Genomic DNA, 25,357 nt, shown 5'->3' with positions numbered 1-25,357 from the left:
CTCTACTTTACATCTGAGATCCATCGTAACAGCATTACATTTTTAGATGTTGCCCTGGAACGAGATGAAAACAATTACATCAAAACCACACTTTTTAGAAAAAAAGCGTCCACCAACAGCCTCTTAAGATGGGAGAGTTTTCACCCCAAGTCCCTAAAAAAGGGTATCCCTAAAGGCCAATTTTTGAGGGTACGACGTAACTGCTCTGACCCTGACATTGCCGGAGCATAGGGGACACCCTTGTCCATAGCCATTTTGATTCCACCGGAAACCAGTACATGGCTATCTAATAGAGAAGTAGGCACCTTTAGATGTGGTAAGTGCAAAGCATGTAAGTACATCTCTCCAGGCAATACATTTAAAAATAGTTCCAACGACAAAGTTTTCCTCATTCGCAGCTTTGCCAACTGCAATACTATTGCAATGGTATACTTGGCTACTTGCAGTTGTGGCCTAAAATACATAAGGGAAACTAAAAGGATGTTTAAAACCAGAATTTTAGAACATATTGGGGACATCCGAAATAGACGGGACAAGCCCATCTCTCGTCATGTGTGGGCAAATCATGCAGGGGCCACAGACGTGGTCCGTTTTTCTATGATTGAAGTTCTTAAATCTACAACCAGAAAAGGTGATGTAGATAAGCTTCTAAAACAGAAAGAATCCAATTGGATTTTTAGACTCAACACCACAGCACCAGCAGGACTAAATGAATATATTGACTTTGCGTGCTTTCTATAAAGAGGTCATATATATCTTAAATTTGGGGGTTATTATACCCGAGGTATTATGCCTAAAATTTCATTCAGAGTATCTATTTTAATTTCTTCTTTTTTATTCTTATTGGTAATCGATGTAAATTAATTCTTTGGACCCTCAATTGATCAGGGCTTACAACATATAATTCTCTCAGGGACAGTCACCAACAATTGCTACTACATATATTAGGGTAGCAGGATACCCCTTACATAAATAAATAAAAATATACAAAAATAATATAATAAAATATAATAAAAAGGAATATTTGTAAAAAATGAATAAATAATATTAAACAAATAAATGTATGTATATTCATAATATTTAAATACAAATGAAATGTAGTAACATATCAAAATTATATAAATAAATTCCAACAATATTTAATTTTGAATATAATAGGACTAAATTAATATTTTTCAAATTAAAGAGAATGGTAATAACAATTCATTAATATATATCTATCTCACTTAGTTTTATTTATAATATCCATGTTCTTTGTAGGATTGGCATCTTGTCAGTAGTCTGTACTGGGTATTAAATATAGTTATTTATGTAAGTGGTAGAAATAGGGGCCTAGTTATACCTGTCACATTTGATACAGCCTCATCTAGACAGACCTGTTACCAGGGACACCGCCCTCAAACCCATGGCCGCGTCGCTGGTCTGGTATCCAGGGACGCACTTAGTGGTCACGTGACCGCAGCGATGCGGTCATGTGATCACTACAGCGCCTACGTCATACCCGGAAGCCGTCCCTTTAAATAGACTGCCGGGAATCTTTCAGTTGCTGCCTTGCCTCCATCTAGACAGGAGCACGCCGGAACACCACATTCAGACAAGGGCTCCGGTATGTGGCGAGACCATCATCCTTCCCACAGAAGACATGCATAAAACCGGAATCGCTGGTCACGCAAGTTGAGCGCAATTAAAGCGCAAACCACTACTTCCTTCCCTGATGCACCTCACCAGTTGGTGAAGTACATTTACTTTTTACAGTATATTATCTGTTACTACACTATAAGCGGCTGCTGTTTTCTCCTTTTTTTTTGCTTGAAAATCTATTACCTCCATGGACTAGGAGGACATCTCTCATATTTATATTTATATTTATTTTTTAAGCTAGAGATTAACTATGGCTGGTTGTGACATGCTGCGTTTCATCTAAGACAGGCGTTGTCCTTGATACACTTTGTATAGTGTGGTTTTTCATCAAGTCCCTTAACCTGATCAGTTGTGATATATACATATCTGTTTTATATTAAACATATATTGTATAATATTTTTTCATATTTTTGATTATATCTTTATATGGATCTAGTGACTACCATACTCTGGAGAATAAGACTCTTTGGGGATTCTCCTTTATATTTATATTGTTATTGAAGTGATCACTATATGTGTATAGAACACTCTAGGTATTTCTTTTGGTCATTTGTCCCCTGAGGAGCCCTTATACCAACTGGGCGAAACGCGTTGGAACGCTTTGGGTAGGAGTGCCAACTTGACACTCTACCTATTCTGTACAATAATCTCCTGCACTAATCTTCTATGGGTGTACTGTTCACCATCACTATGTTGTGAGGGGAGGTGTTCTTCACATTTAAATTAATTTTTGTTTTTGGTATACGTATAGAACAGTCCCGGTATCTGCTAGGATCCCTTTCATCTGTCACCTGCTATAGGGTCCTTTAGGGAACAGCAGGAGGCACGAGACACTGGATCGTCCTTATCAGGGCGGCTATTCCGTTTAAAGGTAGGGCCACCTTTACAGGGCAAGTTTAGAGATATTGTCCCATTCTAGCCACAATAATTACATCAGGTTGCTCACCCTGATACCAAGAACATTAGTGGCACATAGGTTCTTATTTTGTTTTTTGTTTATCTTTATTTCCATATTTAAAGGGTCTATTATATAAATTTTTGACTATTAAAGGTTATGTTTTAGAATAAAGGTCATACCTCCATATTAAGTAATACCAAATTTAAAATCTCACTCCACCTACAACCGGGCCCTTTAAATTTTGGAACAAAGAAACCAAAACTGAAACCTTTAAGAAGAAAGTTTGGGTAAGTTTCGACCACAGCCGCATGTTTTGCAAGTTCACTGGAGTCCGCGTTTTTGTATAATCACGGTTAATGCCTGCCTGCTGGGATCCAGAGGGCCTTTTGAAACACCTGAACATTGGATGCGGACCCGAACAGACAGAACATTTGTGCCTATACCTGCAAGAATTTAACCATTTACACGCTGACTCATTGAAGGCAAAACACAGGCCTTACCTGATCAAATTTTGGGTCCCCACAATATGCTGTTTATTTGGTGTTACCGCCCTCTGAGGGAGCATCAAACTAAGCCATAACCCTACATCCTTATTTCCCCATTTCAAACCCGGATGAACCGCTAATTTTTGTCTAAAAGTTTAATCATATTGAAACCATGAAAGCCCTCCAAAATTACGGTAGGCTTCCAAAATGGTATCAACATGCTGAAAAAGGCCTACACACAACTGGGGGTATTTTGCAACCAAAATAGAAGCGTAAATACAAAACGCCTGTAACCAATTGTTTAAGGATCTAGGTACACCTCTTCTCCTCTCTTCCTCTGACTTTTCATCTGACTTTTTATCAACCTTAAAAACTTCTTTAGCTAACGGGAGCAAAGATAAAATATCTACATATTCATGCCGCCAAATTTTTTCTTTAAAGGGAACCTGTCACCGGGATTTTGGGTAAAAAAACGATTTGATACATATGCAAATTAGCCTGAGATGAGTCCTGTACGTGAGATGAGTCAGAGACAGGACTCATCTCAGGTTAATTTGCATATGTATTAAATAGTTTTTTTTACACAATAAAAGCACACAGAGCTATGGGGACTGAGTATTGCGGATGTGCTAGCGGCCATCTAGCAACCCATGTCCTCAGCTCTATACACAAAATCCCGGTGACAGGTTCTCTTTAACGACATTTGACAGATGAAAACCCAGAGGAGAAGCCTCACAAGATAGCGCTTCTTTCAAACAAGACTCATTAACCCCTACAGCATTCTCACGGACTGGTCCCCCCTTACCAGCAGCTACACTAGTCGCCAATGAAGGACGGTCAGTCCACGCCAATGATGGCGAAACTACTGCCGGATCTGTCCTAGCTATACTACCCTGTGCTAACTCAGAGAAAATTCTAGCTAAATCCTGTAAAAAGGAATGGTTACAGCTTTCTGGCAGCATTGAATGCCTGCCAGAGCTCTCACCCCTGGGCTGCTGATCTGGGTCTTCAGGCGGCGACACAACTATCTCCTCAAAATCGCTGGCCTGGGAGAAGACCGCTGGTGCCGGCCCTCTCTGACGCTCCTCTGCGGCGAATAAATCCTTCTGGGTCTCTTTCTTCTTGTAGATGTCCTGGTTGGTGCTCCTAGGTGTTGGGATCCCGCCGGGACATCCACCTCCTGGACCAGACTGGGGAATGACGAACTTACGGTCACCGCGCTGTGACGTCTCTGAAACTTCGCCTCTTCCCCGCCACAGGTAAAAGCTCTTTTGTGGATCTGGCCGAGGAGCGCCTCTACACCACCGGAGTCCATCTTCTATCGTTGGCCTTGCTTAGACGCTGACGCTCTTCTTTCTTCCAGGAGCCGCTTCTTTGCGATCACCACCGCTCTCAGCTGTCGACGCCGCTCTTCTGCCCCGCAGCCGCTGTACAGCTACAGGCGCCGCTTCTCCCTCCAGTCGCCGTTTCTTCTCCCCGCTGCCGGCTACAAGTCGCCGCTTCTTCTTCACCGCCGTCGCTCCGTTGGACTCCGATGGACTCCGCTGCCGCCGGCACCTCCGCAATTGCTATCTTCAAGCCGGGATGGACGAGCTTCTTCTTGATCTTGACACGGCGACTGAATTCAACAGGTAAGGAGCCTCAATAAATAGGTGACATTCCCGCCACAGTCCACTGAAAACCAATCAGGATACTAGATAAAAATAGAAAGAGGCCCAGCAACTGGACAGCAACCAATTGGCAAAGTCTGTCTTCAGTTTGTGCCTCATTTATTATTCCTTAACAAATCTGGGGGGCACATTTACTAAAGTTTAACTGCCTGTTTTCACAGTAAAAAGCCTGTTTACGACTGTCTTATATTTTAAGTTTAATTTGCCAACTGTTTTTGTGCCTGTTTTGAAGGCTTTTGAGCCTACTTTGAGTTTTAAGACAAATTCATAAATTTCCTAACCTAAATTCCATCCTATTTATGTAGGTGTGCCTTATTTTGCACCAGATTTTGTCGTAACAACAGTCTGATTTCTACACCACCCCAGGGCTGGCATACTTCTCTGTTTCTGTTTTGAGTGGTGAGTTGCACCACAATTTGCCTACTTTCATGGAGAAGTTCGCCAACATTCAGCTCACTTGTGCCACATTTTTATGCACATACTATTTAGACCAGTTTAGTGCATTTGAATGTGTCTTACAAGAAAACGACCACTAGAGGTCAGACTTTAACAAAAAATGACAACCGAGCTGTATTAAGGGATAAGGCTACTTTCACACTGGCGTTTTGGCTTTCTGTTTGTGAGATCCGTTCAGGGCTCTCACAAAAAGTCAGTTTTGCCCTAATGCACTCTTAATGGAAAATGATCCGCTCAGAATGCATCAGTTTGCCTCCGTTCCGTCTCCATTCCGCTTTGGAGGCGGACACCAGCTTGCAGCGTTTTGGTGTCCGTCTGACGAAACTGAGCCAAATGGATCCGTCCTGACACGCAATGTAAGTCAATGGGGACAGCTTGGCTATGCTAAAGATAATACAAATGGATCCGTTCTGAACGGATGCAGACAGTTATATTATCTGTACGGATCCGTTACAAATTGGTGCAAATTGAAGACAGAATTTGCCAATACGCCTATTACTATTTCTTACTATTGGACCCCATAGAGTTGTGACTTTTTTGGTCATTTGCACAATTTTTTCATGCTCAAACCAGTGAGACAAGTCTTGGTGATTGTGACCTTGTCTTACAAGAAAACAACCACTAGAGGTCAGATTTAAACCAAATACAATTGAGGTGATTTATTAAGGGATCATAAATTTGAGGCAATTTAAAGACAGACGTTTCAAATATGCCAGTCTTTTTTTACTCCTAAAAAAGGCAAGCCTAATAAATGTGCCCTCTGTGCATCTCCTTCTGTTTTTATCTTAGCTTTGTGTAGCAACAAGGACCTTTGGTGATGTCACAATCATCACATGATCCATCACATGATCTTTTACCATGGTGATGGATCATGTGATGACCGGAGTGACGTCACCACAGGTCCTGTTCCTCCACACAGCTAAGATGAAGACAGAAGGAGATGCCGGCTACGCGAGCAAGTGGACTAAGGTGAGTTAAATAATTTTTTATTTATTTTTAACCCCTCCAGCGCTATTGTACTATGCAATCTGTATTCCGAATTATATTATTTTCCCTTATAACCATGTTATAAGGGAAAATAATACAATCTACAGAACACTGATCCCAAGCCCGAACTTCTGTGAAGAAGTTCGTGTTTGGGTACCAAACACGCGCGATTTTTCTCACGCGAGTGCAAAATGCATTACAATATTTTGCACTCGTGCGGAAAAATCGCGGGTGTTTCCACAACGCACCCGCACATTTTCCCGCAACGCCCGTGTGAAAGGGGCCTTATAATTTGTCTGTTCCTGTGTACCGACTGCTGCTGGATTCCTGGACTTTGAATCTTGCTGATGCAGTGTCCCACTATGTGCCAAACGTGGGCACTTTAAACTTCTGTAGATGTCATGTCAATGTATTGCTGTGTAAACTGTAAATTGCTTTTTACAGGCTGTTTTAGAGGAGTGTGTCATTACAACTATTCACCCCTAGGTGGTGGTGGCACCACACACACACACATATATATATCTGAGGGTGTGCCTATGCAGTGTAGAACAGGAGAGGAACAGAGAGGAAGTAGAACAGTAAAGGAGAAGGAAGGAAGTTAATGGAGGTGTGGAACAGCACAAGTCCAGGATGTAGCTGCCACGTTAGCCCCTTGGCCCTGATCAAGCTGAGGGAGTGTGGGCAAATCTCTTACAGCTACCTAGCGTGGACCAAAGAGTCAATGTATGGATATAGAGCAAGTCTAGTGGAGGTAGAAGCAGCATTAGCTTATGGACTCCACAGCACCAGTGACCAGGAGAAGCCTAAAAGCACCTGGACACAGCTAGACGACTAGGTGCAAAGTTATCTATTACCACATGCCTTTATGGACATTGTGGACCAGAGTATATGAAAGCATCCTGTACAAATAATGGAGCAGAGGATTTTGCCTGCCGTTAGGGAGACCCCCATGTGGATTGCTGATTAAGAAGTTATTATTTTCAGTACCTGGCTGCTAGAGTGTGGACCTAGTGTAGACAGATATAAGAAAGAACCTTTCCTGCCTATCGAAGGACAATCTTAAGAAACCCATTGTCAAGCCTGTTACTAGGATTACAGCTGAGATATTATTTGGATTATCATCTTTACCATATAAATGAACTGTACTGATGACTTTGATTAAGTAAAGGTTCCATTGTTCACAACCATTGACTCCTCATCCTTTCCACCACCTTCCTTTGCACCTAACGGTGCTGGCGTCACGAACACCAGGGACCCTGCCTCCGCGACATCTAAAAACCCATTCCACCAAGGGCACCTCAACCGCCATCTGGTGGAAATCCCTGGACAACAGAGTGTGCCCCGAAGGATATGGTGCTGTCCTTCCCTTCACTGCACGCCGGACCAGGGAGTGCTGCTAAATGTGAGTAAAGCAACTATTACCCCCATCGGCCCACCTTAGCTCACGTGTTGCCCCTGCGGCCCGGTCGCTGCCCTGCCTGCCCAGACCCTGGCCTGTTTCTTAACTCCCTGGTGCCTCTCATTCGTGTCTCTGATCCCTGTGGGTCAGCAGCTGACCAGTCCTGGTAGTTGGAACAGTACATCCACAGACCATAACACTATGCCACTGGTAAACACCTCATTCAAGTGAGTTGCACACACAGACCACTTCAGGCTTATAACTTGAGAAATTCATGGTCCTGGTGAGCTAATCTTATGGGGCAGTACCCCCAACTGTTGGCTAAAGAGACTGTGATTATGGATTGTGGCATCCAACTTGAGTCATTCGCTTACTGCCTATACCAAAAAGCTGTGCACCGCAGGTACGTGTCCATGGGCAAAGACCACCAACTAATGCACTTAATTGCTTCTTTGCATATGGATTAAAAGGGATTTTTCTCCAGGATGAAGCAAGGAATCTGTAAGCGAATGGTATCATTATATTAAGCAGAGCTAGTACTACAAGGCATTGTGCCACATTGGCGGTACTGTACTGCAGTCAGTGCCCAGAGCAGCTAGGGGGCCTGGTCCAGCCACTTGAGTCTCTGACATTGTCAGCCTCATTAGGTTTCACTTCAGTATTAGTACAGAAGTAATTACTAATGAAGCTGTATGGCTCTTTGGCTGGGTAGGGACCCTCTTACAGCACACAGACATTTGCTGTAGAGAATTGAAGGCCAGAACTTTACCACTACACTATAGAACCTCAGTACTACAAAGGGTGGATTTCCTGTGCCTAAAACACTTTTAGGCCTCTTTCACATGAGCGGGTTTTCCGCGTGGGTGCGATGCGAGAAGTGAACACATAGCACCCGCACTGAATCCTGATCAATTCATTTCAATGGGTCTGTGTACATGTGTGCTTTTCTTCACGCATCAGTTCTGCGTTGCGTGAGAATCGCGGCATGTTCTATATTCTGTGTTTTTCACGCAGCCCTCGCCTTAAAAAAGTGAATGAGGCTTCGGTGATAAAACGTATTGCATCCGGATATAATCTGGATGCTGTCCGCGTGCAATGCGTTTTTCACTGATGGTTCCTAGAAGATGTTTGTAAACCTTCATTTTTTGTGAAAAACGCATCAAAACGCATTGCACCCGCGCTGAAAAAACTGAAACACTGAACGCAATCGCAGACAAAACTGACTGAACTTGCTCGCGAAATGGTGCGATTTTCACAGAATGCACTCTGTACGCACCCTGACACAATCCGTATCGTTTGTGTGAAAGGGGCCTTAATATTACTAATTTCTTCACAGGAATAATATTAAATAAATAGAGTTACGGTTTAGTAGCTTTTTAGGCAATTTTACTTAAGTATTTTTTTTTTCATTTTTTTTACAGGTCTCTATTGGGAATGTAAACCCAGACCTTCTGCATGGAAGGCAGCAAATGTATCACTACACTATAGAACCATGTGGTTATAAGGACAGTATTTTCTGTAGCTATGAAGCTACTAAATAGCATTTATGTTTTTTTTTTTTCACAGACATAATATTAAATAGTATTACTGTTCAGTACCTTTTTAGGAACAGAAAATCCTGTCTTTATAGTAGTGAGGTTTTATAGTGTAGTGGTAAACGTAGTACCTGTCATGGAGACGGTCTAGGGTTCAATTTCTATCAGAGAAAACTAGTCGGAGCCCATACATTTTAATGTTGTATAGAGACGGATCTCCGTACAGCACTAAACTGAAGTTTTGAGTGAAGCAACTTCGGATCTAGGATCCGAAGCTTGCTTCGCTCATCGCTAGTTATGGTAGAAAAATGTAACTTTCATTTTCCAGCTTTTCTTTTGATGTTACTTTTTCGGCAAAGCTAATGTTACTTAAAAAATAAAAATAAATACCGGAATGAAAACCATTACAATAAATGAGTTTTTGTAACACTTAATATTAAATACCACAAAACAGTATTTGGTATCCCTGTAATAATAATAACCCGTACAATATAGTAAACATATTATTTATGGTGATCAGTTGTTTTTTTCCCCATCATATAACCCTTGATAAAGTAAGGCCACTTTCACACCAGCGCTTTTCCTTTCCGGTATTGAGATTCGTCATAGGATCTCAATAGCGTGGAAAACGCTTCCGTTTTGTCACCATTCATTGTCAATGGGGACAAAGCTGAACTGAACGAAACGGAATGCACCAGAATGCGTTCCGTTTGGTTGTGTCCCCATTGTGGACAGAATAATGCTGCAAGCAGCGTTTTTTTCTGTCCGCAATGTGATGCGGAGCAAGACGGATCCGTCCTGACACACAATGTAAGTCAATGGGAAAGAATCTGTTTTCTCTGACACAACAGACAAAGGATTCGTTCCCCCATTGACTTTCAATGGAGTTCATGACGGATACGCATTGGCTATTTTAAAGATAATACAACTGTATCCGTTCATAACGGATGCAGCCGGTTGTATTATCTTGATGGAAGCATTTTTGCTGATCCTTGACGGATCCAGCAAAAACGCTGTTGTGAAAGTAGTCTAAGGCTGTCGTTGCTATGACTGTGAGATGGACCGTCGAGGGGACCCCACGGTTTACCAATATGGGGCTCTGAAATTCCTGATGGCAGCCCTGGCCTGGTTTATCAGTGACTTTCCTGGTGACCTCCTGCAAAAAAACTCTGTGTGGCCGTACGTTAAAGGGAACCTGTCGTCAACGTTATGCTCACCGTAATGAGGGCTGTATAAAATAGTGACAGAAATGCTGATGTCAGCGCTGTGTCACTCATCAGCCAAAAGTAAGTGGTTGCCGAGAACCAGCATCATAATCATTGCAGCCCAGGCCTTGAAAAGAGTCAAATCTACCCGAGAAGAGTCCTAGTTATTATAATCTCCTGCTCTCCCGCCCATCTGCTGACGATTGACAGTTCTCTTCTAGAGAGTAAGGGAGAAAACTAGGTAGAAGACTGTCAGCCATCAGCAGGTGGGCAGGAGAGCAGGAATCCATGGATAACCAGGACTCTTCTCAGGTGGCCGGGACTCTTTTCCAGGCCCAGTCTGCAATAATTATGATATTCATTCTCGGCAACCACTTACTTTTAACTTATAAATGACAGAGCGCTGAAATTAACTCACCTGTCTCTTCTTTATTTTTCCGTTAGTATGGGTAGCATAAAGGTGATGACAGGTTCCCTTTAAGGGATTCATATTGCAATCAGAGATCTTGAAAACTGGGAAGAATTGATTAAAAAACCCATTCCATCCATATTGTCATCAGTATTGATTCAGTAATTCATCCGGATTTACATGCGTATTCCGTCCTTCCTGCATTTTTTTATGCACTCCCATAGACTATTATGGGCGTATTTGGATGCAACTATGTACAAGACTAGGACATGCTGCAATATTTCACATGGGCGAAAATATACGCCCATGTGAATAGCCCTATTTTTTTACACTAGCAGTGGAGAAAAGACGCACAATATATACGGATTGCAAATACGCTGGTGTGAAAGTGGCTACACTTTTTGTACAGAAGTACATAATTGATTTTAATTTGTAAACCACTAGAGGGCAGTAATAGATTAGGCTTTGCTGCTACATGAAAAACACTGCTCCCTGTAATATTACGATCTGAGGCGCATTATATTAAATAACAATTGTATCGAAGTCTGTATAATTCAGAATGCATTGTTATCTTCCCATATCGTTCTCCTTTTAAGTCTTATAGTAGATAATTCCCTTTCTGAGTATTTTGCATTATTAACTGATGCTCTGTTTGTATGAAAACAGAATAAATCTAATCTATAATAGATGGAGTGAATTTAAATGATATTCGTTTTCTTTTTTTTAAATTACGGTTTTAATTGATTTCAAATGATTCCTCATTTTTGTCAGTTTATCTAAATATAAAGTTGTTGGTATTTCATATTTATTTGTGCCAGATATTTTAACGCAGAGGAATTTATTATACGATGTATGGAGACATTAAACTCATTTACAATGCAAATTATGCATCTGATTATAGCAAAAGCAGCCTGACGTGTGCAGTAGATGCATTGGATCTGCTTACCGAAGTGTGTGACATTTCTCTGTGCAGAAAAAAAAATAAATGAGCCTGAATTTTAAAGGGGAAGTGGAAATAAAATTGACACAATAGAGACATATGCTGATGTTGAGGCATCAGTTCTTCATTGACCTTTATTAATAGGCTAGGACTGTGTTAGGACAGTGAAGATGGTTTATATGCAGTCCTATGTAAAACCATAGCAAACAGACATATAAAATGTATTATGGAGTAACCCACGATAAACTAATGGCAGTTGTACATTTCTGTATAGTCCTTTACTTGTTGATGTCGAAATTATTAATAGGGTTGTCTATAGTGTTGACCGAGCATACTTGGCCGAACACCACTTTGGCTCGAGCATCGCGATGCTCTGCACTTCGCAGTGTTTAGCCGAATAACGCGTGCGCTCGAGCGCAATGCTCGAGTCTCTTCCCCGCACGTTTTTTGCCTGCTACGCAGCCAATAAACGTGCAGATAATTACTGCCTCTCACTGTAATGCCGTAGCCATGTTGGTTACTGGCATTACAGTGATTGGCTGGCCGAAACACGTCCTCGGGTGCTATAAAGCACCCGATGACACGTGGTTTGGCTCAGTCTTAGGCCTCATGCACACGACAGTTTTTTTTCACAGTCCGCAAAAACGGGGTCCGTGGGTCCGTGATCCGTGACCGTTTTTTTCGTCCGTGGGTCTTCCTTGATTTTTGGAGGATCCACGGACATGAAAAAAAAGTCGTTTTGGTGTCCGCCTGGCCGTGCGGAGCCAAACGGATCCGTCCTGAATTACAATGCAAGTCAATGGGGACGGATCCGTTTGATGTTGACACAATATGGTGCCATTTCAAACGGATCCGTCCCCATTGACTTTCAATGTAAAGTCTGGAGTTCTTTTATACCATTGGATTAGAGTTTTCTCCAATCCGATGGTATATTTTAACTTGAAGCGCCCCCATCACCATGGGAACGCCTCTATGTTAGAATATACTGTCGGATATGAGCTACTTCGTGAAACTCAGATCCGACAGTATATTCTAACACAGAGGCGTTCCCATGGTGATGGGGACGCTTCTAGTTAGAATACACTACAAACTTTGTACAAGACTGCCCCCTGCTGCCTGGCAGCACCCGATCTCTTACAGGGGGATATGATAGCACAATTAACCCCTTCAGGTGCGGCACCTAAAGGGGTTAATTGTACTATCATATTCCCCTGTAAGAGATCAGGGCTGCCAGGCAGCAGGGGGCAGACCCCCCCCTCCCCAGGTTGCATATCGTTGGTGGCACAGTGTGCGCCCCCCATCGGGCCCCCCCTTCCTCCCTCTAATGTTAGAAATCGTTGGTGGCACAGTGTGCGCCCACCATCGCCCCCCCTCCCTCCCTCTATTGTAATAAATCGTTGGTGGCACAGTGTGCGCCCACCATCGCCCCCCTCCCTCCCTCTATTGTAATAAATCGTTGGTGGAACAGTGTGCCCCCACCACCGGCCCCCCCTCCCTCTATAGCAGTAACAACATTGGTGGCAGTGTGCGGCCTCCCATTCCCCCCCCCCATCATTGGTGGCAGCGGAGTTCCGATCGGAGTCCCAGTTTAATCGCTGGGGCTCCGATCGGTAACCATGGCAACCAGGACGCTACTGCAGTCCTGGTTGCCATGGTTACTTAGCAATAGTACAACAGTAGAAGACTCATAGTTACCTGCTTGCTGCTGCGATGTCTGTGTCCGGCCGGGAGCTCCACCTACTGGTAAGTGAAAGGTCTGTGCGGCGCATTGCTAAAGAACTGTCACTTACCAGTAGGAGGAGCTCCCGGCCGTTCACAGACATTGCAGCAGCAAGCAGGTAAGTATGAATCTTCTACTGTTGTACTATTGCTAAGTAACCATGGCAACCAGGGCTGCAGTAGCTTCCTGGTTGCCATGGTTACCGATCGGAGCCCCAGCGATTAAACTGGGACTCCGATCGGAACTCCGCTGCCACCAATGATGGGGGGGGGGGGAATGGGAGGCCGCACACTGCCACCAATGTTGTTACTCCTATAGAGGGAGGGGGGGCCGATGGTGGGCGCACACTGTGCCACCAACGATTTATTACAATAGAGGGAGGGAGGGGGGGAGCGATGGTGGGCGCACACTGTGCCACCAACGATTTCTAACATTAGAGGGAGGGAGGGGGGGCGATGGTGGGCGCACACTGTGACACCAACGATTTCTAACATTAGAGGGAGGAAGGGGGGGCCCGATGGGGGGCGCACACTGTGCCACCAACGATATTCAAACTGGGGAGGGGGGGGGGGTCTGCCCCCTGCTTCCTGGCAGCCCTGATCTCTTACAGGGGAATATGATAGTACAATTAACCCCTTTAGGTGCCGCACTGGTCACAGCGCGCTGGTCACAGCGACATTACCTGCTCTACATGTCCCGTGTAACGTTTGCGCATCCTCAATATCAGTGACATTCAGTTAAATTTATTTGCGCATACACTTACAAAACCTGCGCTAGTGTACGTGTGACATACTTGCAAGCATATATACCATTTAATATGCAGAAGGTGAGTAGTAAGGGACGGGGAAGTGGAAGTGCTGCTAATGGTGCACGCAGAGGCCGTGGCCCTGGGAGCAGTGAAACTGTGCCTGCTGCCAGAGCACAAGAAACACACTCATCCACGATACCTAGCTTCATGTCCCAGTTTGCAGGGCGGCGCAGGCCACCACTCTCAAAGTCAGACCAGTGCGACCAGGTGGTCAGTTGGATTGCAGCAGATAATGCTTCCAGTCGTTTAAGCACCACCCTGTCTTCCACAAAGTCGAGTCTCAGTACCCAAGAGTCTGGTCAATAGCATCCTCACCCTGATCCTCCTTCCTCCCACCATGGAGAGTCTTGCCAAACAAGTGATCCCACACTTGGATATTCCAAGGAGCTCTTTTCATCGCCATTCCTTAATTTGGGCCTCTGGCCAAGCCCGCTTGAAGAGGGACATGAGGAGATCGTGTGCACCGATGCCCAAACTCTTGAGCATCCACAGTCACAAGAAGATGACGGTGGGGAACGGAAATTAGTGTTTCACAAGGTGGATGATGATGATGATGAGACACAGTAGCCAATAAGTCAACTGCAATTAGTGTCTCAAGAGGTTGATGATGAGGATGAGACACTGTTGTCAATAAGTGAGGCTGTTGTTAGGTCAACAAGTCAGGAGGATGACCAGAGTGAGGAAGTGCAAGAGGAGGGACCTCCACCTCGGTGGACGATGAAATCACCGACCCAACCTGGGAAGGTGACAAGCCGAGTGGGGACAGCAGTACAGAGGGGGAGGGATCTGCAGCACTGCAAAAGGCTGGAAGAGGCAGTGGGGTGGCAAAAGGGAGAAGGCGGGCCACACCAAACAGGCCCGCAACTGTTCCCCGGAGCACCCCCTTGCAGCAATCTTCCTTGCCATGGGGTAGGTGTTCCACAGTCTGGCGCTTTTTTGAGGAAAGTGTGGACGATAAAAGAATTGTCATTTCCAACCTGTGCTGTACCAAAATGAGCAGGGGCATGAACACTAACAACCTCACCACCACCAGCATGATCCGCCACATGGCATCAAAGCACCCTAATAGGTGGACTGAACGCCTGGGTCCACAATCAGTGTCTGCGGGTCACACCACTGCCTCCTCTTCCCCTGTGTTATGTGCTGACCAATCCCCTGTCCAAGACGCAGCCCGGATACCTGGATCTTCGCAAGCACCATCAGCTAGCACATCCACTTCTGTGTCCCAGCGCAGAATACAGATATCCATACCCTAGGCCTTAGAATGAAAGCGCAAATACCCAGCCACCCACCCAAAGGCCATAGCACTAAATACGCACCTTTCCAAATTGCTGGCCCTGGAAATGTTGTCATTTAGGCTTGTGGACACTGAGGCTTTCCACAGCCTGATGGCGGTGGCGGTCCCTCGTTACTCGGTCCCCAGCCGCCACTATTTTTCCCGGTGTGCTGTCCCCGCCTTATACCAGCATGTGTCCCGTAACATCACCCGTGCCCTAACCAACCCAGTTATTCGGAAGGTCCACTTAACGACTGACACATGGACAAGTGCTTGTGGCCAGGGATGGTACATTTCCCTGACGGCACACTGGGTCAATGCTGTGGAGGCCGGGAGCGAGTCGTAACCTGGGATGGCACAGGTGCTACCGACGCAAAGGATTGCGGGCCCTACTTCCATCAGGATTTCTGCCACCACCTTGTCACAGCTGAGGATGGGGAAAACCCTCAGCCGTGCGGTATCAGAAGGCGGATGGTCAATGCCAGGCCAGGACAGGAATCAGGGAGCAGGTCACCTCCTACACATCCCTAATTCTGACCCTGTCTCCTATCCGTATGAGCCAACCCTGAAGGTAGGAGGGATCATACTCCGGAACCTGATATTCCTGCTAGCCCTCAGGGTGGCCCTGGACTAGGAGCAGGGTAAGACGACCTGTTCCTCCTAGACACGGAGGAACTGGAGTCTCACTGGCCAAGCTACAAATAAAGGGGAACATGAACAGACATATGGCAATGACAGGTAAGTGAGACTACTACCACACTTACCTGTCACAGACACACAACCTGGAACCCACGTGCAAGTGCTGCTGTCCACAAACAACACAAAGGACACCGCACACACAGACAACACACGGGAACCCAGGAAACCATATTATGCAATAAATAAAGACCAAATAAACATCTTGTAAACACCATACATAAACTTATGACCACAAGGGTGGCCCCCACTGGCAGATGGAATACACAGGAGGCTGCTCCAGCTAACCATGGCTGAAGTACCCCTCAGACTATCTATATAGGCCCAAGTAGCCACACCCAACAGACACACCCAGTGTTCACACACACAGAAGGGAATTAACCCTTCCAACACAAGGCAAGGGAAGACGGCCACTTAAAGGGGAATACACACATAAACCCTCACTTCACCTGTTGCCGCGGGCAACGGCATGCGTGGCAATCATGTCCTGGGGATTAGCCATAGGGCTGAGACACTGCCACCACATGCACACAACACCACACGTTGCCACGGGCAACCAAGTGAAGGAAAGTGTAACAAAACACACCATGGGCCGTGACACATTAGTGGCTGCAACCCCCCTTCTCTTCCTCCACCTCCTCTTCCACTTTCACCTCTGAATTATCATCTTGCAGCACCAGTCAGCCATCAGTCAGTAGCTGGAAGCAGTGTAGCACTGCAGTGGGGAAGCGGCAACAGGCCTAATATGTTTAGGTGACAAACAGCACACCGCCGCAGAGCTGTGGCAGGGTATAAGGGACCCGACTGAGCTGTGACTCTCACCACTCAACCTAGAACCAGGCATGGTTGTGTCTGATAATGGCCGTTACTTGGTGGCAACTTTGGAGCTCAGAAAACTCACACACATACCATGCCTAGCCCATGTGTTCAACATAGTGGTTCAGCGGTTTCTCAAAACCAAGCCTAATTTGCCTGAGCTACTGGTGAAGGTGCGCCACGTGTGTGCCCTTTTCCAAAAGTCATCTACAGCTGCCGCCGCTCTGGCAATGCTGCAGCAGCGCTTGCAATTGCCAGCTCACCCACTGTTGTGTGATGTGAGGACCCGCTGGAACTCCACGTTCCACATGTTGGCCAGGTTTTGTGAGCAGCAGAGGGCAGTAGTGGAATACCAGCTGCAACATGGTCGTCGCCTTTGCAGTCAGCTTCCGCTCTTCACAAGCGACGAGTGGGCATGGATGTCTGACCTCTGTGAGGTTTTACGCGAATTGGATGATGATGAGGAGCAGGAGACATTGTCCTCCGCTACAGAGGGTAGCACCCACAGCGGGTTTATTCCATCTGTTCAGCGTGGATGGACCGAAGAGGAGGAAGAGGATGAGGAGATTGAGAGTCATCCTCCTGATGAGTCCAGCAAAGTCTTGTCTGTTGGGACTCTGGCCTACTTGCGTGACTTTATGTTATGCTGCCTTTCCCGTGACCCTTGCGTTATACGCATTTTGGCCATCACCGATTACTGGTTGTTCACCCTTCTTGACCCCTGCTACAAAAAGAACTATCCTGTGGTGGAGAATACTTGCAAAATGGTGCAATACCAGAAAGTCCTTGTGGAAAAATTGCTCCAAAAATTTCCAGCTGAAAACGCTGGCAGCAGAGTACATAGTTCCTTGGGCAACTGAGGAGGGGAGACGAGGGGAACACACAGCAGTTCCAACAGAGTCAAGGCAACACTCTCCAAAGCCTGGGACAGTTTCATGACAACCCACCAGCAACCTCACCCTGATGCGCAGCCTAGTGTCACAAGAAGAGAAAAGTTTTGGAAGATGGTGAAGGAGTACGTAGCAGACCGTGTCAGTGTCCTTAATGATCCCTCTGTGCCTTACAACTATTGAGTGTCCAAGTTGGACATGTGGCACGAACTAGCGCTCTACACCTTGGAGGTGCTGGCCTGCCCTGCCACCAGCGTTTTGTCAGAGCGGGTATTTAGTGCTGTTGGGGGCATAATAACTGATACGCGTATCCAACTGTCAACTGAAAATGCTGACAGGTTGACTCTTGACTCTAATCAAAATTAACAAGGCCTGGATTGCCCCTGACTTCTCTACTCCACCAGAGGAAAGCGGCTGAACATAAAGGCACTTTAAATGTGGCTTTTATGGTGTATTGAATACACTGTATTCCCATGCACCCCTTCCACCACAAAAAAGGGCATATGGTTCAATCTTCCTTTTCTCGTCCTCCTCCTCCATCATATCAACATGCTTATTAGGCTGCCCTTGCTCCTAATGTTTTAGAGGGTCAGCTCAGCAGCCAGGCCCTCAACCATAATTTTTTCGATGTTTTTTTTTTTTGCAGACCCATTGAAATGAATGGTTCCGCATATGGTCCGCAAAAAGAACGGAATGGAGACGAAAAGAAAATACGTTGGTGTGCTAAAGCCCTAAAGGAGATACTAAGGGCTCATGCACACGAACGTATTTTCTTTCCGTGTCCGTTCCGATTTTTTTTGCAGACCGTATGCGGAACCATTCATTCCAATGGGTCCGCAAAAAAAAACGGAAGTTACTCCGTGTGCATTCCGTTTTTGTATGTCCATATTTCCATTTCTCAATTTTTTTAACATGTCCTATTATTAAGGACAAGGATAGTACTTCCGTTCCGCAAAATACGGAATGCACACGGATGTCGTCCGTATTTTTTGCAGATCCGTTTTTTGCGGACAGCAAAATACATACGGTCGTGTGCATGAGGCCTAATGCCTTGCTGTTTGTTAATGTCTGCACAGTTTGCCGAAAACCACCCGCCATTGAGGCGTCACCACTTAGACCTCTTTCACACGGGCGTCGCGTGTGAGGGCCGGATAGGATGGGGGTGCGTCGTGGGAAAATCGTGCGAGTAGGTACGCAATTGCAGTCAGTTTTGACTGCGATTGCGTTCCGATGTTCAGTTTTTATCACGCGGGTGCAATGCGTTTTTCACGCGTGTGATAAAAAACTGACTGTGGTACCCAGACCTGAACCCGGACTTCTTCATTGAAGTTCGTGTTTGGGTTAGGTGTTCTGCATATTTTATTATTTCACCTTATAACATGGTTATAAGGGAAAATAATATTATTCTTAGCAGAACTTACCTGTTCTAATTGATCGCGCAGTCGGCATCGTCTTCTTGCTTCTTCTTTCACGACCTGCAAAAGGATCTTTGGTGACGTTATCGCGCTCACCACGTGGTGAGTGTGGTGACGTCAGCTCAGGTCCTGCTGAATAAAGATATAAGATTCAGAACACCTAACCCAAACCTGAACTTCAGTGAAGAAGTCCGAGTTCGGATCTGGGTACCACAGTCAGTTTTTTATCACACGCGTGCAAAAAGCATTGCACCCGTGCAAAAAAAAAATGAACATCGGAACGTAATCACAGTCAAAACTGACTGCAATTGCGTACCTACTCGCACGATTTTCCCGCGATGCACCCGCATCCTATCCGGCCCTCACATGCAACGCCCTTGTGAAAGAGGCCTTAGCTTTCCTTTCTACTGATCCGTCAATAGAACAGAATAATAAAGAAAAAACGGATCCTCTATATTAAACATCTGTTATTTTCAATTATGCACATTTTGCATCCGTTTTAGCCATTTCCGTCCGAGATCCGTTATTTTACATGGAAAAAAATCCTACAAGAAGTATTTTTTTTCCCATCTAAAATAACAGATCTCAGATTCAGATAGTTAAAATGGATGCAAAATGTGCATAGCTGCAAATAATGGATGCTTAAAATACAGGATTATTTTTTTGTTTTTCTGACGCATCAGAAGAACGGAGAAGTAAATGGTGATGTGAACCCAGCCTGACAAAAAAACAAGGGTTTAGCCCGTCTTTCATTAGTAATGCTAGGTGAAAGTGTAGAATTGCTGGTTCTTATCTCCTTCCCTTAATTCCCATCCCCACCATCCCTTGATGTAGTAGCAAGTCAATAATGTGCACTACCGCTACATTCACCCCCTAATGGACTGCCAGAAATGTATTTATTTTACGCACTTATATAGCGCTGACATATTCTGCAGCGCTTTACAGACATTAGCATCACGATGTCCCCAATGGGGCTCACAATCTAAGTTCCCTATCAGTATATCTTTAGAGTGTGGGAGGAAACCGGAGAATCCGGAGGAAACCCATACAAACACGGGGAGAACATACAAACGCTGTGTCAGATTCAAACCTAGGACCCCCGCGCTGCAAGGCAACAGTGCTAACCACTGAGCTGCCCTCATTATACTTGGCTATATCCTGCAGTCCTATAGAGAGTAAATATAGCGCCTGTGTGCTACCCAACCAACTGCTGAATTCATAGAGGGAAACAGAACCCCCGCAGACTCCTCTATTAGGATAACAGCATCAGTTGCTAATAGATGCGGCAGCACTAATAGGTGCAGTGCTCTGGAATAGGGTGTCAGGGACAAATTCGAAACTGGGAGTGATTAGAACTTTGGGGGTACTTGGATGGACTGTTATAGGAACAGCATGAGGTATGAACATCATGGTGCTACATAAAAGACAAGAAGAAAAACGGCATAAACAGGAAATATTATAAATGATGTGCCAGTGAGACTTATGGGGAGACATAATGTAGGAAGGAGAACTAGACTGTAAGTCAATGGTCAGCAGTCATAAAGAGAAGAAGCAAAGCACGCTTGTCCATAAAATATGTATGAAATATTATCTATATTTATTTAAAATGCACAATTAGCAAAGTTGACAGTCGGAATGTTCTGTATTATGAGAATTTTATAATGAAATAATTTAATGGAAATTATTCAAAATTGTGTGATCATGAGCATGGCTGGAAAGCACCTGGATTTAAATGAATAAATTCATCCAAGCTTTAAATAATCCACCTGGTCTCAATGCATGATATAACCACGTATACATCTCATAATAACTAAAAAGAATCAATATTGAAGGTGCCTGTCAATCAAACAAGATTATTTAGAAGGGATAAAGTTTGAAATGATCTTATATTACCCACTGATAATATGATAATTTGAAGGGCTGTGGCACTCACCATAAAATCCAAGGTATTCAGAAAAGTCTTCAAATCGGTTCACTTTTTTTCACATTTTGTTGTTGCGGCCTTGTGATAAAATAAAAGGAAAAATGCAACTTTTCCCCATCAACCAACACTCAATACCCTATCATGAGAAAGTGAATACAGAAGTTTAGAAATGTTTGCAAATTTATTAAAAAACTAAAATTTTGCATGTACAAAAAGTTTCTGATCCTTTATTTCTGGCGGCCTCCTATTTCTCTTGATCATCTTTGAGATGTTTTCTACACCTTGGTTGAAGTCCACCTGTGGTAGATTCAATTGATTGGGCATGATTTGGAAAGAGACATCCCTATGTATATAAGGACTCACAGCCGACAATGCATGTCTAAGCAAAAACCAAGCCATGAGAAGGAAATAACTGCCTGTAGAGCTCTGATATAAGATTATGTAGAGGCACAGATCTGGAGAAGGGTACAAAAAATGTCCTGTGCACTAAAAGTTCCCAAGGACACAGTGATCGCTATAATTCTTAAATGGAAGAAGTTTGAAACAAACAGGACACTTCCTAGAGTTGGACACCACACCAAACTAAGTCATCAGGGGAGATGGTCTTTGGTGAGATAGGTGACTAAGAACCCAATGGTCACTCTCGAAGAGCTCCAGAGATCCTATGTGCAGAAAGTCAACCATCAAAGTCAGCCATCACTGCAGCATTCGACTAATCTGGGCTTTATGGCAAAGTGGCCATAAAAAAGCCTCTGCTCAGTACAAGACACAAAGCCTGCTTGGCAAAATAAGCAACTAATAAACTATCAGACTGTGAGAAACAAGATTCTCTGGTCTGATGAAACCAAGACTGAACTTTTTGGCCTCAATTCTAAGCATCATGTCTGGAGGAAATCAGGCGCTGCTCATCACCTGCCTAATATCATCCCTTCAGTGATGTATGGTTGTGGTAGCATCATGCTGTAGGGGTGTCTCAGCAATGGGACAAGAAGACTGGTCATGGTTTAGATAAAGCTGAATGGAGCAAAGTACAGAGATATTCTTAATAAAAACCTGATCAAGAGTCCTCTGGACTTCAGACTGGGCTGAAAGTTCATCATCCAGCAAGAGTCCTGATTCCATCGAACATCTCTGGAAAGACCTGAAAATGGCTGTCCCTCAACGGTTCTCATCCAATCTGACAGAACTTGAGGATGATCTACAGAGAAGAATGGCAGAAAATCCCCAAATGCAGGTGTGTAAGTCTTGTGGCATCATACTCAAGTTTTTACTTCATCATTATGGGGTATTGAGTGCAGGATGATGGGGAAAAAAACTCATATTTTAGAACAAGGCTGCAACATAAAATGAAAAAAAAAATGTAATAGGCTGAAGTCTTTCCAAATGTACATTATTTGAACTAAAGGTCATATGATGATGACATGCTCTCCTGCATTCTGAGATCTGAAGTGTACTTTGGATTTTACAGTGAGTGCTGCGACTGACTCATTTTTAGTGTATGGTTAAACAAAATGACTCAGGATATGGTGACACAAAAACTAATGTTTTTTAACCCCTTTCTGACTAGCACCGTACATGTATGGCGCTGGCCGGGACTTTAAAGATGGCGCCCGCTTGCAAGCGCATACACCATACACCCACGGCTAATGTCTGTGACCACGGCATCTGGACATGCTAAAACCCGAAAACACGTTTCCGGGTGTGCTCGGGCTGTCCCTGGTGGGATCGGGGGAGCTGGGGTGTGTGAGTGGCAGCCCCTGTCCTCCTGCTTGATAGGAGGCTGCTGCACATTAGTTCCTATGGAGCCCCTGCTTGTATCAAAATAGCTGATTTGCCATTTTTTGGTCGCTTCTCCTCCCACAGAATATTTAATAAAAAGTAATCAAAAAGTCATACACACCTCAAAATGGTATCAATGCAAAGTACAGATCGCCTCGCAAAAAATGAGCCCTCAGACAGCTCCATATATGTAACTACAATGGTTATAGGAGTCAGAATATGGCAATGAAAAGGAAAGATTTAAAAATTCACGTTATTTTTTTTGGGGGGGTATAAAAACACAGGAAAAACTACGGTATACATACTATACATATGTGGTATTTCCATAAATGTCCTGAGCTGGCAAATGAAAGTAATTGGTCAGTTTTACCGTATAAGGAACGCCATAAAATTTTGGGGATTGTGCCTTCGGGATCTCAGCCAGCAAATGGTGTCTTTCTTTCGGCCATCCAGCTTTCCCCGAAAAATGTAAATACTGTTATAAAAGCTTGTGTAATTCTCCATTACTACATTTGCATGTATGAGGCTACTCCGGACGAAGATGCGGACGTCTTTACTGCAGCAGCCCATGGAGACCCCTCTCAACTTGGACGAGCTGGTTCAGCAGGACTGAGAGTGAGGGAATTTTTTTCTGATTATTTCATGTCTCCAGCTGGTTCATTTCCTTTTCATCCACAGCAATCTTCACCTGGAGCTACATAATTATTTTTCATTACTCTCAAGCTGACTATACAGTGTATATATCCTGGATGGATAAGGTTTTTAGTTAGTATTTTGCTATTTTTTTAGTTGGGGACTTGCAAGACAATGAGGACCCTTGACATGGGTTGCGAGCTTACATATTTTTCAGAAATACTGGGGGAGATTTATCTGAACTGGTGTAATGTACAACTACCTTACAGCATTTTGATAATTCTCCCCCATATTCTTTTTTATAAATGTCTGTGAAACATGGACTAATACCTCATTGTTAGGAACAGAGCAATGTAATGTACAATCTCTGAAAAATATGTCTACCTGCAACAATAATTTTATTTGGCCTACTTTAATAATTGTTTACATGTGTAATGTAAAAATAAAAAATGATTATTGTTTTTCTAGTTGTGTACATTATAGTCATTGATATTTTGACCTGTATTGTAATGAAGATGTGTAATAAAGTACCTATGTTTGCATTTCTATTTCGAAGCAAGGGTATACTTATGTTTGTACTTTAGAACAAATGATTTTTTATTACGTTTTGAAAACAAAATTCAAATAAAGAATATCAACAAATACAGTACACATATGGGTACAATCTTCAATACATGGAATCACCTCTGACAAAATTTTTGAGTTACAAAGTGGAGCAACAATGCAGATATCTACTACTTCAACCATGACTTATTCAGCTTAAGAGATACTTTCCCACTGGTAAGAAAGGAGGGAAGGAAACAACAACTTTCTACCTACGGGGCCTATTACTCTCTTGGGTACGCTGCCCAGTTTATCTAGATCATTTTATGTACAGGGAAATGGTGACATAAGAAGAGGAGAACCACACCTGCCATATGGCCACAAATTTAGGGTATGATTCTTATAAGCTATCATCTTCTCATAAGCACAAGTGGTGTTAACCAAATCAATTATCTCTTGAATAGTGGCTGTGCTTGGTATTACAGCTCTGTCCCACTCATTTGAATGGGATTGAGGTGCACCTAGGCTATGTGACCTATAGACGTGACATCACTTTGCCTAGGAAGAGGCTTAAGCTCTCACAGAGTATCACGGCATCTTCATACAGCTGCTCAGCAAGGGTGCCAGGAGCCCCCCAATTTAATATTGGAAGATTTCCAATATCTAGATAAGACTAGCTTCGTACACAGAAGGACGTGTGCTATAACATAACGAATGGCAACTGGGTAATCTACTATGTTATGAAAAAGCAACGCTAAGTCTGGAGTAGGAGAGAATGATCTTCCTGTAATGGAGGCTAAAAGATCATGACTGTCCTTCCATAACTGGGTTATAAATGGGCAAGACCAGAGGATATGATATAAAGTTCCTCTGCCACCGCAACCCCGCCAGCACAGTTGGGATGTGCCTGGGTATATATGACTTAACTGATCAGGTGTGAGGTACCAACGGAGTATAGTTTTTATTGCCGCTTCGTAGTGAGTGACACACGTAAATGCCTTGGAGATAAAAGAGAGCGACAGGTGCCAGCTTGAGTTTGAAAACTCCCTGCCCAATTCCTTTTCCCAAGTTAAAAAAGGGGTAGACTTAAAAAACTCTTGTTTGGAACCAAGGATGGAGTATACATGTCTCAATCCTCTAGATGTTAACCCTTTGGTGTTCCAAAGGTCAAGGATGTCTTTCCCAGCTGAAACATAGAATGGGTCTTTGGTTTGAACCAGATGGCGGATTCT

Source organism: Bufo gargarizans, chromosome 5 (genome assembly GCF_014858855.1).
Source record: "Bufo gargarizans isolate SCDJY-AF-19 chromosome 5, ASM1485885v1, whole genome shotgun sequence".
Classification (NCBI taxonomy): Eukaryota; Metazoa; Chordata; class Amphibia; order Anura; family Bufonidae; genus Bufo; species Bufo gargarizans.
The sequence above is the reverse complement of the archived record's forward strand: the minus strand, read 5'-3'. Positions refer to the sequence as shown.